Source organism: Oncorhynchus masou, unplaced genomic scaffold (assembly GCF_036934945.1).
Source record: "Oncorhynchus masou masou isolate Uvic2021 unplaced genomic scaffold, UVic_Omas_1.1 unplaced_scaffold_1428, whole genome shotgun sequence".
Classification (NCBI taxonomy): domain Eukaryota; kingdom Metazoa; phylum Chordata; class Actinopteri; order Salmoniformes; family Salmonidae; genus Oncorhynchus; species Oncorhynchus masou.
In genome coordinates, this window is record NW_027004238.1 from 130,001 (window position 1) to 150,000 (window position 20,000).

Here is a 20,000-nt window from a genome sequence, read left to right on the forward strand (position 1 = left end):
CCACCTCTCTCTCCACCTCTCTCTCTCCTCCTGTTCTCCACCTCTCTCTCCACCTCTCTCTCTCTCTCCTGTTCTCCACCTCTCTCTCCACCACTCTCTCTCCTCCTGTTCTCCACCTCTCTCTCCACCTCTCTCTCTCTCCTCCTGTTCTCCACCTCTCTCTCTCTCCTCCTGTTCTCCACCTCTCTCTCTCCACCTCTCTCTCTCTCTCCTCCTGTTCTCCACCTCTCTCTCTCCACCTCTCTCTCTCTCCTCCTGTTCTCCACCTCTCTCTCTCCACCTCTCTCTCTCTCTCTCCTCCTGTTCTCCACCTCTCTCTCTCCACCTCTCTCTCTCCTCCTCTCTCTCTCTCTCCTCAGTTGATCTATCAGCAGCCTGGTCCCAGTGTGTATTATGAATACAGCCTTCCTCTTCAAGACACACACACCAGCCCCGAGGCTCACACACACCCCGCCATACTGCCCCTGGGTGAGTACACACACACACACACACACACACACACACACACACACACACACCAGCCCCGAGCCTCACACACACCCCGCCATACTGCCCCTGGGTGAGTGTATACACACACACACCAGCCCCGAGGCTCACACACACCAGCCCCGAGGCTCACACACACCAGCCCCGAGGCTCACACACACCAGCCCCGAGCCTCACACACACCCCGCCATACTGCCCCTGGGTGAGTACACACACACACACACACACACACCAGCCCCGAGGCTCACACACACCCCGCCATACTGCCCTTTGTTGAGTACACACACACACACCAGCCCCGAGCCTCACACACACCCCGCCATACTGCCCCTGGGTGAGTGTATACACACACACACCAGCCCCGAGCCTCACACACACCAGCCCCGAGGCTCACACACACCAGCCCCGAGGCTCACACACACCAGCCCCGAGCCTCACACACACCCCGCCATACTGCCCCTGGGTGAGTACACACACACACACACACACACACACCAGCCCCGAGGCTCACACACACCCCGCCATACTGCCCCTGGGTGAGTACACACACACACACACACACACCAGCCCCGAGCCTCACACACACCCCGCCATACTGCCCCTGGGTGAGTACACACACACACACACACACACACACCAGCCCCGAGGCTCACACACACCCCGCCATACTGCCCCTGGGTGAGTACACACACACACACACACACACACCAGCCCCGAGGCTCACACACACCCGCCATACTGCCCCTGGGTGAGTACACACACACACACACCAGCCCCGAGCCTCACACACACCCCGCCATACTGCCCCTGGGTGAGTACACACACACACACACACCAGCCCCGAGCCTCACACACACCCCCGCCATACTGCCCTGGGTGAGTACACACACACACACACACACACACACACACACCAGCCCCGAGTCTCACACACACCCCGCCATACTGCCCCTGGGTGAGTACACACACACACACACACACCCCCCATACTGCCCCTGGGTGAGTACACACACACACACAGCCCCGAGCCTCACACACACCCCGCCATACTGCCCCTGGGTGAGTACACACACACACACACACACACACACACACACACACACACACGCACACACGCACACACCAGCCCCGAGGCTCACACACACCCCGCCATACTGCCCCTGAGTACACACACACACACCAGCCCCGAGCCTCACACACACCCCGCCATACTGCCCCTGGGTGAGTACACACACACACACACACACCAGCCTCACACACGGGTGTTGCCACTCATTTCAAGGGTTGTCCACATACTTTTGTATATATAGTGTATATACTGTACAGGAAGTACCAGATCAATGTGGAGCTATAAACAGGAAGTACCAGATCTGAGGTACTTGAGGTAGATATGTAGATGAAGGCAGGGTAAAGTGACTAGGCATCAGGATATATAATGAGGTATTTGAGGTAGATATGTACATGAAGGCAGGGTAAAGAGACATCAGGATAGATAATAATAAGGTATTAGAGGTAGATATGTACATGAAGGTAAAGTGACTAGACATCAGGATAGATAATAATAAGGTATTAGAGGTAGATATGTACATGAAGGCAGGGTAAAGTGACTAGGCATCAGGATATATAATAAGGTATTTGAGGTAGATATGTACATGAAGGCAGGGTAAAGTGACTAGACATCAGGATAGATAATAAGGTATTAGAGGTAGATATGTACATGAAGGTAAAGTGACTAGACATCAGGATAGATAATAATAAGGTATTAGAGGTAGATATGTACATGAAGGCAGGGTAAAGTGACTAGACATCAGGATAGATAATAAGGTATTAGAGGTAGATATGTACATGAAGGTAAAGTGACTAGACATCAGGATAGATAATAATAAGGTATTAGAGGTAGATATGTACATGAAGGCAGGGTAAAGTGACTAGGCATCAGGATAGATAATAATGAGGTATTAGAGGTAGATATGTACATGAAGGCAGGGTAAAGTGACTAGGCATCAGGATAGATAATAATAAGGTATTTGAGGTAGATATGTACATGAAGGCAGGGTAAAGTGACTAGGCATCAGGATAGATAATAATAAGGTATTAGAGGTAGATATGTACATGAAGGCAGGGTAAAGTGACTAGGCATCAGGATAGATAATAATAAGGTATTTGAGGTAGATATGTACATGAAGGCAGGGTAAAGTGACTAGGCATCAGGATAGATAATAATAAGGTATTAGAGGTAGATATGTACATGAAGGCAGGGTAAAGTGACTAGGCATCAGGATAGATAATAATAAGGTATTTGAGGTAGATATGTACATGAAGGCAGGGTAAAGTGACTAGGCATCAGGATAGATAATAATAAGGTATTTGAGGTAGATATGTACATGAAGGCAGGGTAAAGTGACTAGGCATCAGGATAGATAATAATAAGGTATTTGAGGTAGATATGTACATGAAGGTAAAGTGACTAGACATCAGGATAGATAATAAGGTATTAGAGGTAGATATGTACATGAAGGCAGGGTAAAGAGACTAGGCATCAGGATAGATAATGATAAGGTATTAGAGGTAGATATGTACATGAAGGCAGGCTAAAGTGACTAGTCATCAGGATAGATAATAATAAGGTATTTGAGGTAGATATGTACATGAAGGCAGGGTAAAGTGACTAGGCATCAGGATAGATAATAATGAGGTATTAGAGGTAGATATGTACATGAAGGCAGGGTAAAGTGACTAGGCATCAGGATAGATAATAATAAGGTATTTGAGGTAGATATGTACATGAAGGCAGGGTAAAGTGACTAGGCATCAGGATAGATAATAATAAGGTATTTGAGGTAGATATGTACATGAAGGCAGGGTAAAGTGACTAGGCATCAGGATAGATAATAATGAGGTATTTGAGGTAGATAGGTAGATGAAGGCAGTGTAAAGTGACTAGGCATCAGGATAGATAATAATAAGGTATTTGAGGTAGATATGTACATGAAAGTAAAGTGACTAGACATCAGGATAGATAATAATGAGGTATTTGAGGTAGATATGTACATGAAGGTAAAGTGACTAGGCATCAGGATAGATAATAAGGTATTAGAGGTAGATATGTACATGAAGGCAGGGTAAAGTGACTAGGCATCAGGATAGATAATAATAAGGTATTAGAGGTAGATATGTACATGAAGGCAGGCTAAAGTGACTAGTCATCAGGATAGATAATAATGAGGTATTTGAGGTAGATAGGTAGATGAAGGCAGTGTAAAGTGACTAGGCATCAGGATAGATAATAATAAGGTATTTAATAATAATAATAATAATAATATATCCCATTTAGCAGACGCTTTTGTCCAAAGCGACTTACAAGTCGGCTGGGGCCACTACTTTTACATATGGGTGGCCCCAGCGGGAATCGAACCCACGACGCTTGGCGTTGCAAGCGCCATGCTCTACCGACTGAGCCATGCTCTACCGACTGTGGTAGATATGTACATGAAAGTAAAGTGAAAGTAAAGTGAAAGTAAAGTGACTAGACATCAGGATAGATAATAATGAGGTATTTGAGGTAAATATGTACATGAAGGCAGGGTAAAGTGACTAGACATCAGGATAGATAATAATAAGGTATTTGAGGTAGATATGTACATGAAGGCAGGGTAAAGTGACGTTTTATAAACAACGTTTTGGCTCGGTTTCCCCAGCAACACCTTTTATAAACAACATTTTGGCTTATTCATATACCACCCCTCACCTCTCATCCCTTATTCATGACCCACCCCTCACCTCTCCTCCTCTCATCCCTTATTCATGTACCACCCCTCACCTCTCCTCCTCTCATCCCTTTTCATGTACCTCCCCTCACCTCTCATCCTTTATTCATGACCCACCCCTCACCTCTTCTCCTCTCATCCCTTATTCATGTACCACCCCTCACCTCTCATCCTCTCATCCCTTATTCATGACCCACCCCTCACCTCTCCTCCTCTCATCCCTTATTCATGACCCACCCCTCACCTCTCATCCTCTCACCCCTTATTCATGTACCACCCCTCACCTCTCCTCCTCTCATCCCCTTTCATGTACCACCCTCACCTCTCCTCCTCTCATCCCCTTTCATGTACCACCCTCACCTCTCCTCCTCTCATCCCTTATTCATGTACCACCCCCACCTCTCATCCCTTATTCATGTACCACCCCCACCCCCACCTCTCCTCCTCTCATCCCCCCTCTCTCCCTCATCCCCTTCTCTCTCATCCCCCCTCTCTCCCTCATCCCCCCTCTCTCTCCCTCATCCCCTTCTCTCTCATCCCCCCTCTCTCCCTCATCCCCCCTCTCTCCCTCATCCCCTTCTCTCTCACGCCCCCGCTCTCTCTAGTTGAGACTCTTGGCCCCACCTACTCAGAAAGCGATGACGTCACTAGTGGAATCGGCGTGGCCATCAATGATGTCGGAGGTGGGAGAGGCCATCCCAACCAAGTGCCCTCTGACCCCGTGGTGAACTCTGACCTCTTGGCTCCTTCCTATGGCTGGATCAGCAGCGGCCACACAGCCTGTAGCGCCTCCTGTGGTGGGGGTGAGGACTTACAGTCATATAGACACACACACACAGAGATGCACTATCACTACCAGGTAGAGACAACTATACTGTAGTTAGATTAACACCAGAGATCAGACCAGGTAGAGACAACTATACTGTAGTTAGATTAACACCTGACCTGAGATCAGACCAGGTAGAGACAACTATACTGTAGTTAGATTAACACCTGAGATCAGACCAGGTAGAGACAACTATACTGTAGTTAGATTAACACCTGAGATCAGACCAGGTAGAGACAACTATACTGTAGTTAGATTAACACCTGACCTGAGATCAGACCAGGTAGAGACAACTATACTGTAGTTAGATTAACACCTGACCTGAGATCAGACCAGGTAGAGACAACTATACTGTAGTTAGATTAACACCTGACCTGAGATCAGACCAGGTAGAGACAACTATACTGTAGTTAGATTAACACCTGACCTGAGATCAGACCAGGTAGAGACAACTATACTGTAGTTAGATTAACACCTGAGATCAGACCAGGTAGAGACAACTATACTGTAGTTAGATTAACACCTGACCTGAGGCGTGTGTGTGTCTCAGGTAGACGCCAGGTGCTGTGGGTGTGTGTGGAGACTGAGAGCCAGACCACAGTACCAGGTGACCTCTGTAGCCACGCCCAGCGACCCCAAAACCAGGAAGTGGTTTGCAACACCCAACCTTGTCCCGCCTTGTGAGTCACACGCACACGGAGACACACTCACACGAAAGCCTTGTTTTAACAAAGTTAACCATTTTCACTGTCCAAAACATCTTTCAAGCTGTCAGGCATTCCCTTGGCAGCAAGAGCCTCTAGGTGGATGCTGTAGTGTACCCAAGAGCCTCTAGGTGGATGCTGCAGTGTACCCAAGAGCCTCTAGGTGGATGCTGTAGTGTTCCCAAGAGCCTCTAGGTGGATGCTATAGTCTACCCAAGAGCCTCTCGGTGGATGCTGCAGTGTACCTAAGAGCCTCTGGGTGGATGCTGCAGTGTTCCCAAGAGCCTCTCGGTGGATGCTGTAGTGTACCCAAGAGCCTCTAGGTGGATGCTGCAGTGTACCCAAGAGCCTCTAGGTGGATGCTGTAGTGTTCCCAAGAGCCTCTAGGTGGATGCTATAGTCTACCCAAGAGCCTCTAGGTGGATGCTGCAGTGTACCTAAGAGCCTCTGGGTGGATGCTGCAGCCTACCCAAGAGCCTCTAGGTGGATGCTGTAGTGTACCCAAGAACCTCTAGGTGGATGCTGTAGTGTACCCAAGAGCCTCTGGGTGGATGCTGCAGTCTACCCAAGAGCCTCTAGGTGGATGCTGCAGTGTACCCAAGAGCCTCTAGGTGGATGCTGCAGTCTACCCAAGAGCCTCTAGGTGGATGCTGCAGTCTACCCAAGAGCCTCTAGGTGGATACTGTAGTCTACCCAAGTGCCTCTAGGTGGATACTGTAGTCTACCCAAGAGCCTCTAGGTGGATACTGTAGTCTACCCAAGAGCCTCTAGGTGGATACTGTAGTCTACCCAAGAGCCTCTAGGTGGATGCTAGTGGCGTTGGGAGCAACTGCTTGCATCACCACTCCACTATGTCTCCCTGTCATGGTATTTACACCATCAGTACAGATACCAACACATCTTGACTACCAAAGTCCATCTGATGTCACAAAGCTGTCCAGGACTTTACGAACATCCTCTCCTGTTGTCCTGGTTACCAGTGGTTTACAGAAGAGGATGTCTTCCTTAACTTACCCCCCCATAAACATAAAGGACATTTACCAGGAGCTGTGCCAGGCCCACCACGCCTGTTGACTCATCCAGCTGTAACAGACATATACCAGGAGCTGTGCCAGGCCCGTTGACTCATCCAGCTGTAACAGACATATACCAGGAGCTGTGCCAGGCCTGTTGACTCATCCAGCTGTAACACATATACCAGGAGCTGTGCCAGGCCTGTTGACTCATCCAGCTGTAACGGACATATACCAGGAGCTGTGCCAGGCCTGTTGACTCATCCAGCTGTAACAGACATATACCAGGAGCTGTGCCAGGCCTGTTGACTCATCCAGCTGTAACACATATACCAGGAGCTGTGCCAGGCCAGTTGACTCATCCAGCTGTAACAGACATATACCAGGAGCTGTGCCAGGCCTGTTGACTCATCCAGCTGTAACGGACATATACCAGGAGCTGTGCCAGTCTGTTGACTCATCCAGCTGTAACATACATATACCAGGATTTGTGCCAGGCCTGTTGACTCATCCAGCTGTAACAGACATATACCAGGAGCTGTGCCAGGCCTGTTGACTCATCCAGCTGTAACAGACATATACCAGGAGCTGTGCCAGGCCAGTTGACTCATCCAGCTGTAACAGACATATACCAGGAGCTGTGCCAGTCTGTTGACTCATCCAGCTGTAACAGACATATACCAGGAGCTGTGCCAGTCTGTTGACTCATCCAGCTGTAACAGATATATACCAGGAGCTGTGCCAGGCCTGTTGACTCATCGCTTGCCTATCCCAGCCAGTCCTCCACAATAGTGTGGGGTTTGTCTGTCCCAGCCTGTCCTCTACAATAGTATGGGGCTTGTCTGTCCCAGCCAGTCCTCCACAATAGTATGGGGCTTGTCTGTCCCAGCCAGTCCTCCACAATAGTATGGGGCTTGCCTGTCCCAGCCAGTCCTCCACAATAGTATGGGGCTTTCCTGTCCCAGCCAGTCCTCCACAATAGTATGGTGCTTGTCTGTCCGAGCCAGTCCTCTACAATAGAATGGGGCTTTCCTGTCCTAGCCAGTCCTCCAAAATAGTATGGGGCTTTCCTGTCCCAGCCAGTCCTCCACAATAGTATGGAGCTTGCCTGTCCCAGCCAGTCCTCTACAATAGTATGGGGCTTGTCTGTCCCAGCCAGTCCTCCACAATAGTATGGGGCTTGTCTGTCCTAGCCTCTCCTCTACAATAGTATGGGGCTTGTCTGTCCCAGCCACTCCTCCACAATAGTATGGGGCTTGTCTGTCCCAGCCACTCCTCCACAATAGTATGGGGCTTGTCTGTCCCAGCCAGTCCTCCACAATAGTATGGGGCTTGTCTGTCCTAGCCTCTCCTCTACAATAGTATGGGGCTTGTCTGTCCCAGCCACTCCTCCACAATAGTATGGGGCTTGCCTGTCCCAGCCAGTCCTCTACAATAGTATGGGGCTTTCTGTCCCAGCCAGTCCTCTACAATAGTATGGGGCTTGTCTGTCCCAGCCAGTCCTCTACAATAGTATGGTGCTTGTCTGTCCGAGCCAGTCCTCTACAATAGAATGGGGCTTTCCTGTCCTAGCCAGTCCTCCAAAATAGTATGGGGCTTTCCTGTCCCAGCCAGTCCTCCACAATAGTATGGGGCTTGCCTGTCCCAGCCAGTCCTCTACAATAGTATGGGGCTTGTCTGTCCCAGCCAGTCCTCCACAATAGTATGGGGCTTGTCTGTCCTAGCCTCTCCTCTACAATAGTATGGGGCTTGTCTGTCCCAGCCACTCCTCCACAATAGTATGGGGCTTGTCTGTCCCAGCCACTCCTCCACAATAGTATGGGGCTTGCCTGCCCCAGCCAGTCCTCTACAATAGTATGGGGCTTGTCTGTCCCAGCCAGTCCTCTACAATAGTATGGGGCTTGTCTGTCCCAGCCAGTCCTCTACAATAGTATGGGGCTTGTCTGTCCTAGCCAGTCCTCTACAATAGTATGGGGCTTGTCTGTCCCAACCACTCCTCCACAATAGTATGGGGCTTGCCTGTCCCAGCCAGTCCTCCACAATAGTATGGGGCTTGTCTGTACCAGCCAGTCCTCTACAATAGTATGGGGCTTGTCTGTCCCAGCCAGTCCTCTACAATAGTATGGGGCTTGTCTGTCCCAGCCAGTCCTCTACAATAGTATGGGGCTTGCCTGTCCCAGCCACTCCTCCACAATAGTATGGGGCTTGTCTGTCCCAGCCAGTCCTCTACAATAGTATGGGGCTTGTCTGTCCCAGCCAGTCCTCCACAATAGTATGGGGCTTGTCTGTCCCAGCCAGTCCTCTACAATAGTATGGGGCTTGTCTGTCCCAGCCAGTCCTCTACAATAGTATGGGGCTTGCCTTTCCCAGCCAGTCCTCCACAATAGTATGGGGCTTGTCTGTCCCAGCCAGTCCTCTACAATAGTATGGGGCTTGTCTGTCCCAGCCAGTCCTCTACAATAGTATGGGGCTTGTCTGTCCCAGCCAGTCCTCTACAATAGTATGGGGCTTGTCTGTCCCAGCCAGTCCTCTACAATAGTATGGGGCTTGTCTGTCCCAGCCAGTCCTCTACAATAGTATGGGGCTTGTCTGTCCCAGCCAGTCCTCTACAATAGTATGGGGCATGTCTGTCCCAGCCAGTCCTCCACAATAGTATGGGGCTTGTCTGTCCCAGCCAGTCCTCCACAATAGTATGGGGCTTGCCTGTCCCAGCCAGTCCTCCACAATAGTATGGGGCTTGTCTGTCCCAGCCAGTCCTCCACAATAGTATGGGTCTTGCCTGTCCCAGCCAGTCCTCCACAATAGTATGGGTCTTGCCTGTCCCAGCCAGTCCTCCACAATAGTATGGGGCTTGTCTGTCCCAGCCAGTCCTCCACAATAGTATGGGTCTTGCCTGTCCCAGCCAGTCCTCTACAATGGTATGGGTCTTGCATGTCCCAGCCAGTCCTCCACAATAGTATGGGGCTTGTCTGTCCCAGCCAGTCCTCCACAATAGTATGGGGCTTGCTTGTCCCAGCCAGTCCTCCACAATAGTATGGGGCTTGCCTGTCCCAGCCAGTCCTCCACAATAGTATGGGGCTTGTCTGTCCTAGCCAGTCCACCACAATAGTATGGGGCTTTCCTGTCCTAGCCAGTCCTCCAAAATAGTATGGGGCTTTCCTGTCCCAGCCAGTCCTCCACAATAGTATGGGGCTTTCTTGTCCCAGCCAGTCCTCCACAATAGTATGGGGCTTGTCTGTCCCAGCCACTCCTCCACAATAGTATGGGGCTTTCCTGTCCCAGCCAGTCCTCCACAATAGTATGGGGCATGTCTGTCCAAGCCAGTCCTCCACAATAGTATGGGGCTTGTCTGTCCCAGCCAGTCCTCCACAATAGTATGGGTCTTGTCTGTCCCAGCCAGTCCTCCACAATAGTATGGGGCTTGTCTGTCCCAGCCAGTCCTCCACAATAGTATGGGGCTTGTCTGTCCTAGCCAGTCCTCCACAATAGTATGGGGCTTGTCTATCCAAGCCAGTCGTCCACAATAGTATGGGGCTTGTCTGTCCAAGCCAGTCCTCTACAATAGTATGGGGCTTGTCTGTCCCAGCCAGTCCTCCACAATAGTATGGGGCTTGTCTGTCCTAGCCAGTCCTCCACAATAGTATGGAGCTTGTCTGTCCAAGCCAGTCCTCTACAATAGTATGGGGCTTGTCTGTCCCAGCCAGTCCTCTACAATAGTATGGGGCTTGTCTGTCCCAGCCACTTCTCCACAATAGTATGGGGCTTGCCTGTCCCAGCCAGTCCTCCACAATAGTATGGGGCTTGTCTGTCCCAGCCACTTCTCCACAATAGTATGGGGCTTGCCTGTCCCAGCCAGTCCTCCACAATAGTATGGGGCTTGTCTGTCCCAGCCAGTCCTCCACAATAGTATGGGTCTTGCCTGTCCCAGCCAGTCCTCCACAATAGTATGGGGCTTGCCTGTCCCAGCCAGTCCTCCACAATAGTATGGGGCTTGTCTGTCCCAGCCAGTCCTCCACAATAGTATGGGTCTTGCCTGTCCCAGCCAGTCCTCTACAATGGTATGGGTCTTGCATGTCCCAGCCAGTCCTCCACAATAGTATGGGGCTTGTCTGTCCCAGCCAGTCCTCCACAATAGTATGGGGCTTGCTTGTCCCAGCCAGTCCTCCACAATAGTATGGGGCTTGCCTGTCCCAGCCAGTCCTCCACAATAGTATGGGGCTTGTCTGTCCCAGCCAGTCCACCACAATAGTATGGGGCTTTCCTGTCCTAGCCAGTCCTCCAAAATAGTTTGGGGCTTTCCTGTCCCATCCAGTCCTCCACAATAGTATGGGGCTTTCTTGTCCCAGCCAGTCCTCCACAATAGTATGGGGCTTGTCTGTCCCAGCCAGTCCTCCACAATAGTATGGGGCTTGTCTGTCCCAGCCAGTCCTCCACAATAGTATGGGGCTTTCCTGTCCCAGCCAGTCCTCCACAATAGTATGGGGCTTGTCTGTCCAAGCCAGTCCTCCACAATAGTATGGGGCTTGTCTGTCCCAGCCAGTCCTTCACAATAGTATGGGGCTTGTCTGTCCCAGCCAGTCCTCCACAATAGTATGGGGCTTGTCTGTCCCAGCCAGTCCTCCACAATAGTATGGGGCTTGTCTGTCCTAGCCAGTCCTCCACAATAGTATGGGGCTTGTCTATCCAAGCCAGTCGTCCACAATAGTATGGGGCTTGTCTGTCCAAGCCAGTCCTCCACAATAGTATGGGGCTTGTCTGTCCAAGCCAGTCCTCTACAATAGTATGGGGCTTGTCTGTCCCAGCCAGTCCTCCACAATAGTATGGGGCTTGTCTGTCCTAGCCAGTCCTCCACAATAGTATGGAGCTTGTCTGTCCAAGCCAGTCCTCTACAATAGTATGGGGCTTGTCTGTCCCAGCCACTCCTCCACAATAGTATGGGGCTTGCCTGTCCCAGCCAGTCCTCCACAATAGTATGGGGCTTGCCTGTCCCAGCCAGTCCTCCACAATAGTATGGGGCTTGTCTGTCCCAGCCACTTCTCCACAATAGTATGGGGCTTGCCTGTCCCAGCCAGTCCTCCACAATAGTATGGGGCTTGCTTGTCCTAGCCAGTCCTCCACAATAGTATTGGTCTTTCCTGTCCCAGCCAGTCCTCCACAATAGTTTGGGGCTTGCCTGTCCCAGCCAGTCCTAAACAATAGTATGGGGCTTGTCTGTCCTAGCCAGTCCTCCACAATAGTATGGGGCTTGCGTGTCCCAGCCAGTCCTCCACAATAGTATGGGTCTTGCCTGTCCGAGCCAGTCCTCCACAATAGTATGTGGCTTGCCTGTCCTAGCCACTTCTCCACAATAGTATGGGTCTTGCCTGTCCCAGCCAGTCCTCCACAATAGTATGGGGCTTGCCTGTCCTAGCCAGTCCTCCACAATAGTATGGGACTTGCCTGTCCTAGCCAGTCCTCCACAATAGTATGGGACTTGTCTGTCCCAGCCAGTCCTCCACAATAGTATGGGGCTTGCCTGTCCCAGCCAGTCCTCCACAATAGTATGGGGCTTGTCTGTCCTAGCCAGTCCTCCACAATAGTATGGGTCTTGCCTGTCCCAGCCAGTCCTCCACAATAGTATGGGGCTTGTCTGTCCTAGCCAGTCCTCCACAATAGTATGGGGCTTGCCTGTCCTAGCCAGTCCTCCACAATAGTATGGGGCTTGTCTATCCAAGCCAGTCCTCCACAATAGTATGGGGCTTGTCTGTCCAAGCCAGTCCTCCACAATAGTATGGGGCTTGTCTGTCCAAGCCAGTCCTCTACAATAGTATGGGGCTTGTCTGTCCCAGCCAGTCCTCCACAATAGTATGGGGCTTGTCTGTCCTAGCCAGTCCTCCACAATAGTATGGAGCTTGTCTGTCCAAGCCAGTCCTCTACAATAGTATGGGGCTTGTCTGTCCCAGCCACTCCTCCACAATAGTATGGGGCTTGCCTGTCCCAGCCAGTCCTCCACAATAGTATGGGGCTTGCCTGTCCCAGCCAGTCCTCCACAATAGTATGGGGCTTGTCTGTCCCAGCCACTTCTCCACAATAGTATGGGGCTTGCCTGTCCCAGCCAGTCCTCCACAATAGTATGGGGCTTGTCCCTAGCCAGTCCTCCACAATAGTATGGGTCTTTCCTGTCCCAGCCAGTCCTCCACAATAGTTTGGGGCTTGCCTGTCCCAGCCAGTCCTCCACAATAGTTTGGGGCTTGCCTGTCCCAGCCAGTCCTCCACAATAGTATGGGGCTTTCTTGTCACAGCCAGTCCTCCACAATAGTATGGGGCTTTCCTGTCCCAGCCAGTCCTCCACAATAGTATGGGGCTTGTCTGTCCAAGCCAGTCCTCCACAATAGTATGGGGCTTGTCTGTCCCAGCCAGTCCTCCACAATAGTATGGGGCTTGCCTGTCCCAGCCAGTCCTCCACAATAGTATGGGTCTTATTAATTAATTCTTATTACTGGTATCTGCGAGAGAGTAACGGCTAATGTGATTGGATGAGTAACGGCTAATGTGATTGGATGAGTAACGGCTAATGTGATTGGATGAGTAACGGCTAATGTGATTGGATGAGTAACGGCTAATGTGATTGGATGAGTAACGGCTAATGTGATTGGATGAGTAACGGCTAATGTGATTGGATGAGTAACGGTTAATGTGATTGGATGAGTAACGGCTAATGTGATTGGATGAGTAACGGTTAATGTGATTGGATGAGTAACGGCTAATGTGATTGGATAAGTAATGGCTAATGTGATTGGATGAGTAACGGCTAATGTGATTGGATAAGTAACGGCTAATGTGATTGGATGAGTGATTGGATGAGTAACGATGGTTTAATTTACATTTTTTGGGTCGTGAAACGAGGAGAAACCCAAATGTATATATGCCTCTTTGGAAAATCTAAATGAACTGTTTGAAAACATGAAGACAAGATAAATATATTTATTTATATATATATATATTTAAATGTGAATCACATTGTTAATTGCACGTACCCCATTTTGGGAAAACCTGATCTAGACCAGTTGTCTCTGAAACATGCCAAAAATAAAATGTGATTTGACACTTACAGACACACCTCTGTAACCTTCTCTCCTCTGTGATTGGCCAGCTGGGACCTGGGGGAGTGGTCAGAGTGCACTAGAACCTGCGGCCCGGGGTCCCAGCAACGCCAGGTCATCTGTCGTCAGGAGCTCCGTAAACATGGCAACAGTACGGCAACGGCGGTCGCCGTGGAGATGGAGCAGTGCGGAGGTTATGATAGGCCAGAGACGACATCGCCCTGTCAGCTAAAGATCTGCAGCGAGTGGCAGATACGCTCCGAGTGGAGCCTGGTGAGACACACACACACACACACACACACACACACACACACACACACACACACACACAGAGATATGCTCCGAGTGGAGCCTGGTGAGAAACACACACAAACACTCCGAGTGGAGCCTGGTGAGAACACACACACACACACACACACACACACACACACACACACACACAGAGATACGCTCCGAGTGGAGCCTGGTGAGAAACACACACACACACACACACACACACACACACACACACACAGAGAGATACGCTCCGAGTGGAGCCTGGTGAGAAACACACACACACACACTCCGAGTGGAGCCTGGTGAGACACACACACACACACACACACACACACACACACACACCACACACACACACACACACACACACACAGAGAGATACGCTCCGAGTGGAGCCTGGTGAGAAACACACACACACACACACACACACACACACACACACACACAGAGAGAGAGATACGCTCCGGTGAGTGAGTGAGTGAGTGAGTGAGTGAGTGAGTGAGTGAGTGAGTGAGATAGAGACAGAGACCGAGTGGAGCCTGGTGAGAAACACACACACACACACACTCCGAGTGGAGCCTGGTGAGAAACACACACACACACACACACACAGAGAGATACGCTCCGAGTGGAGTGGAGCCTGGTGAGTGAGTGAGAGAGGGAGGGAGAGAGAGAGACAGAGACAGAGAGACCAGAGTAAAGCACATTTCATAAACTGCTTAATAGTAATTGATCCCCACTCCCTCTCCCCCTCCCACTACCCTTCCCTCTCGTCCCCCCACTCCCCCCCTCTTTCTCTCCCACTACCCCTTTCTCTCCCTCCCACTCCCCCTCTCTCTCTCCTCCTCCCATGACCCCTTTCTCTCCCTCCCACTCCCCCCCTCTCTCTCTCTCTCTCTCTCCCTCCCACTACCCCTTTCTCTCCCTCCCACTCCCCTCTCTCTCTCTCCCTCCCACTCCCCTTTCTCTCCCTCCCACTCCCCCTCTCTCCCTCCCACTCCCCCTCTCTCCCTCCAACTACCCCTTTCTCTTTCTCCCTCCCACTCCCCCTCTCTCTCTCTCCCTCCCATGACCCCTTTCTCTCCCTCCCACTCCCCCTCTCTCTCTCTCTCTCTCTCCCTCCCACTACCCCTTTCTCTCCCTCCCACTCCCCCTCCCTCTCCCCCTCCCACTCCCCCTCTCTCCCTCCAACTACCCCTTTCTCTTTCTCCCTCCCACTCCCCCCTCTCTCTCCCCTCCCATGACCCCTTTCTCTCCCCCCACTCCCCCCTCTCCCCCCACTCTCTCTCCCTCTCCCCCCACTACCCCTTTCTCTCCCTCCCACTCCCCCCCTCTCTCTCTCTCCCTCCCACTACCCCTTTCTCTCCCTCCCCACTCCCCTCTCTCCCTCCCCCACTCCACCTCTCTCCCTCCCACTCCACCTCTCTCCCTCCAACTACCCCTTTCTCTTTCTCCCTCCCACTCCCCCTTTCACTCCCTCCCACTCCCCCTTTCTCTACCTCCCACTGGAGGGGGACCCTCTCCCCCCTGGGGGTACCCCTCCCTCTCCCCCCACTACCCCTCCCTCCCCCACTACCCCCTCCCTCCCCCCACTACCCCCCTCCCTCTCCCCCCACTACCCCCTCCCTGTCCCCCCCACTGTCCCCTCCCTCTCCCCCTCCCTCCCTCCTCAGTGTTCTGTCCCTGTGTGGTGTGGGCCAGAGCAGCAGAGAGGTGGTGTGTGTCTGTAACCAGGGAGACGTGGAGTCTGTCTGTCTGTCTGTCTGTAACCTGGGGGTGAAACCAGCCCCCTCTTCAGAACTGTGACATGGGACCCTGCGCACGGAACTGGTTCACCTCACCATGGAGCTGTCAGGTACCTACACCTGGGGCTGTCTGTCTCTCACTGTCTGTCTGTCTGTCTGTCTGTCTGTCTGTCTGTCTCTCACTCCGTCTGTCTGTATGTCTGTCTGTCGGTCTCTCACTCTGTCGGTCTCTCACTCTGTCGGTCTCTCACTCTGTCGGTCTCTCACTCTGTCGGTCTCTCACTCTGTCGGTCTCTCACTCTGTCGGTCTCTCACTCTGTCGGTGTCTCACTCTGTCTGTCTGTCTGTCTGTAACATTGCTCTGTGTGTGTAACATTGCTCTGTGTGTGTAACATTGCTCTGTGTGTGTAACATTGCTGTGTGTGTGTGTCTCAGTGTTCTTCAGAGTGTGGTGAGGGCAGACTTAGTCGCTCAGCAGTGTGTCTGTTGGACCATGTGACTAACCTACCATTGGACGGCTGCGACGGGCCCCGCCCACAGGAAGTAATGTCCTGCAATGCTGGGCCATGTCACCTCCGCCTGGAATGGTACACTGGACCCTGGGGACAGGTAAACACATACGAGAGAGAGAGAGAGAGAGAGAGAGAGAGAGAGAGAGAGAGAGAGAGAGAGAGAGAGAAAGACAGACAGAGAGAGAGAGAGAGAGACAGAGACAGAGAGAGACAGAGACTGAAGAGATTCTCTTTTTACATCAACGACCTGGGGAAGTTACAGGGGAGAAGAGAGGGGATAAATGAGCCAATTGGAGGCTGGGGATGATTATAATGATGATGGGGGCCAGATTGGGAGTTTAGTTTAGGACACCGGGTTAAAACCTGTTGAGTGTAGGGGGCAGTATTTTGATGTTTGCATAAAAAAACGTACCCAAATGAAACTGCCTATTTCTCAGGCCCAGAATCTAGAATATGCATATAATTGTCAGATTAGGATAGAAAACACTCTAAAATTTCCAAAACTGTCAAAATATTGTCTGTGAGTATAACAGAACTGATGTTGCAGGCGAAAACCTGAGGAAAATCCAACCAGGAAGTGGCTGCTATTTTGAAAAGCTCCCTGTTCCAATGCATGCCTTCCCTCCATTTCAAGGGATAAACAACCTGAGGATTGATTATAAAAAAATGTTGACATGTTTCATCTGCCCCGTCGTGACCTGCACGAGCCTGTGGATTACTGAACATACCAATACAAAATACCAATACATCTCTCTCAGTAGACAAAACATTACAAACAGCTAGCAAATGGAGCTATTTTGGAATTGTAAAAATAATAAAAAGAAATAATATTTTTATGGAACTTTTATTGTGTAACTGGGAGTCTCGTGAGTGCAAACATCCGAAGATCATGAAAGGTAAGCGATTCATTTTATTGCTTTTCTGACTTTCGTGACAAATCTACTTGGCTGCTAGCTGTTTGTAATGTTTTGGCTGCTGAGAGTGATGTCCTTACATAAACGCTTGGTATGCTTTTGCCGAAAAGCTTTTTTGAAATCTGACACGCCAGGTGGATTAACAACAAGCTAAACTGTGTTTTGGTATATTGCACTTGTGCTTTCATGAAAAATTAAATGTTTTTAGTAATTTAATTTGAATTTGGCGCTCTGAAATTCTGCGGGTGTTGATGAAAATGATCCCGCTAACGGGATGGGTGCCAAGACGTTAACACCCTCTTATGATAAGGGATCTTTAATCACCCACAGAGTGTTTAATGTCCCGTCTGAAAGATGACAACCTACACAGGGCAATGTCCCCAATCACTGCCCTGGGGCATTGGGAAAGAGAGCCTCCTACTGGCCCTACTTCCAGCAGCATCTGGTCTCCCATCCAGGGACCGACCAGGACCCACCCTGCTTAGCAACTCTCTCTCTGTGTGTGTAACCCAGTGTTCGGCGGAATGCGGAAACGGAACCCAGACCCGGGGTGTAGCCTGTCTACTCCATGACAACAGTCGCCTGGAGGCTGTGGACCAATCAAACTGTTCCCACCTGGATCGACCAATGAGCTCTCAGAGCTGCCACCTGAAGGTGTGTGGGGTGCAGTGGTACGCCACCGATTGGAGCACGGTGAGTTGAATTCAAGGAGTTTTATTGGCATGAGAAACATATGGTAACATTGCCAAAGCAAGTAAGGTAGATAATATATAAAAGTGAAATAAACAATCAAAATGAACAGTAAAAATTACACATACAGAAGTTTCAAAACAATAAAGACATTACAAATGTCATATGATATATATACAGTGTTTTAACAATGTACAAATGGTAAAGGACACAAGATAAAATAAATAAGCATAAATATGGGTTGTATTTACAAAATGGTGTTTGTTCTTCACTGGTTGCCCTTTTCTCGTGGCAGGTCACAAATCTTGCTGCTGTGATGTCACACTGTGGAATTTCATCAAAATTAGATTTGTTTTCAAATTCTTTGTGGATCTGTGTAATCTGAGGGAAATATGTGTCTCTAATATGGTCATACATTGGGCAGGAGGTTAGGAAGTGCATCTCAGTTTCCACCTCATTTTGTGGGCAGTGTGCACATAGCCTGTTTTCTCTTGAGAGCCATGTCTGCCTACGGTGGCCTTTCTCAATAGCAAGGCTCTGCTCGCTGAATCTGTACATAGTCAAAGCTTTCCTTAATTTTGGGTCAGTCACAGTGGTCAGGAATTCTGCCGCTGTGTACTCTCTGTTTAGGGCCAAATAGCATTCTAGTTTGCTCTGTTTTTTTGTTAATTCTTTCCAATGTGTCAAGTAATTCTCTTTTAGTTTTCTCATGATTTGGTTGGGTCTAATTGTGCTGCTGTCCTGGGGCTCTGTAGGGTGTGTTTGTGAACAGAGCCCCAGGACCAGCTTGCTTAGGGGACTCTTCCTCAGGTTCATCTCTCTGTAGGTGATGGCTTTGTTATGGAAGGTTTGGGAATCACTTCCTTTTAGGTGGCTCTCTTTTATGGATTTTGATAATTAGTAGGTATTGGCCTACTTCTGCTCTGCATGCATTATTTGGTGTTCTACGTTGTACACGGAGGATATTTTTGCAGAATTCTGCATGCAGTCTCAATTTGGTGTTTGGCCCATTTTGTAAAGTCTTGGTTGGTGAGCGGACCCCAGACCTCACAACCATAAAGGGCAATGGGCTCTGACTGATTCAAGTATTTTTAGCCAGATCCTAACTGGTATGTTGTTCCTTTTGATCGCATTCTTGCTTGTCTCAGACTGTTCACAGCTTTGTGGAAGTTACCTCTGGTCTTACTGAGATTTACTGTCAGGGCCCAGGTCTGTCAGGGCCCAGGTCTGTCAGGGCCAAGGTCTGTCAGGGCCCAGGTCTGGTAGAATCTGTGCAGAAGATCTAGGTGCTGCTGAAGGCCGTCCTTGGTTGGCGACAGAAGCACCAGATCATCAGCAAACAGTAGACATTTGACTTTGGATTCTAGTAGGGTGAGTCCGGGTGCTGCAGACTGTTCTAGTGCCCGCGCCAATTAGTTGATATATATGTTGAAGAGGGTGGGGCTTAAACTGCATCCCTGTCTCACTCCACGACCCTGTGTGAAGAAATGTGTGTTTTATGGCAATTTTAACCGCACCACTTGTTGTTTGTGTACATGGATTTTATGATGTCGTATGTTTTACCCCCAACACCACTTTCCATCAGTTTGTATAGCAGACCCTCATGACAAATTGAGTCCAAAGCTTTTTTTGAAATCAACAAAGCATCAGAAGACTTTGCCTTTGTTTTGGTTTGTTTGTCAATTAGGGTGAATACGTGGTCTGTTGTACGGTAATTTGGTAAAATGCCAATTTGACATTTGCTCAGTACATTGTTTTCACTGAGGATGTGAATTGGGGTCAAATTTGTATGTATCAAAAATGTACGAGTCTGTTGTTAATCGTAATGCAGAGGATATTTCCCAAGGTTGCTGTTGACGCGTATCCCACGGTAGTTATTGGGGTCGAATTTGTCTCCACTTTTCTCTCTCTCTGCGCCTTTCTTATTCTAAACCTGTCTGTCTGTCTGTCTGCCTGTCTGCCTGTCTGTCTGTCTGTCTGCCTGT

At 50.0% G+C, this 20,000-nt stretch overlaps 1 pseudogene; it reads left to right on the forward strand.

Moving 5' to 3' along the window:
- Positions 1–20,000, forward strand: part of LOC135530811 (thrombospondin type-1 domain-containing protein 4-like) — a 35,472-nt pseudogene that overhangs the window by 14,989 nt on the left and 483 nt on the right.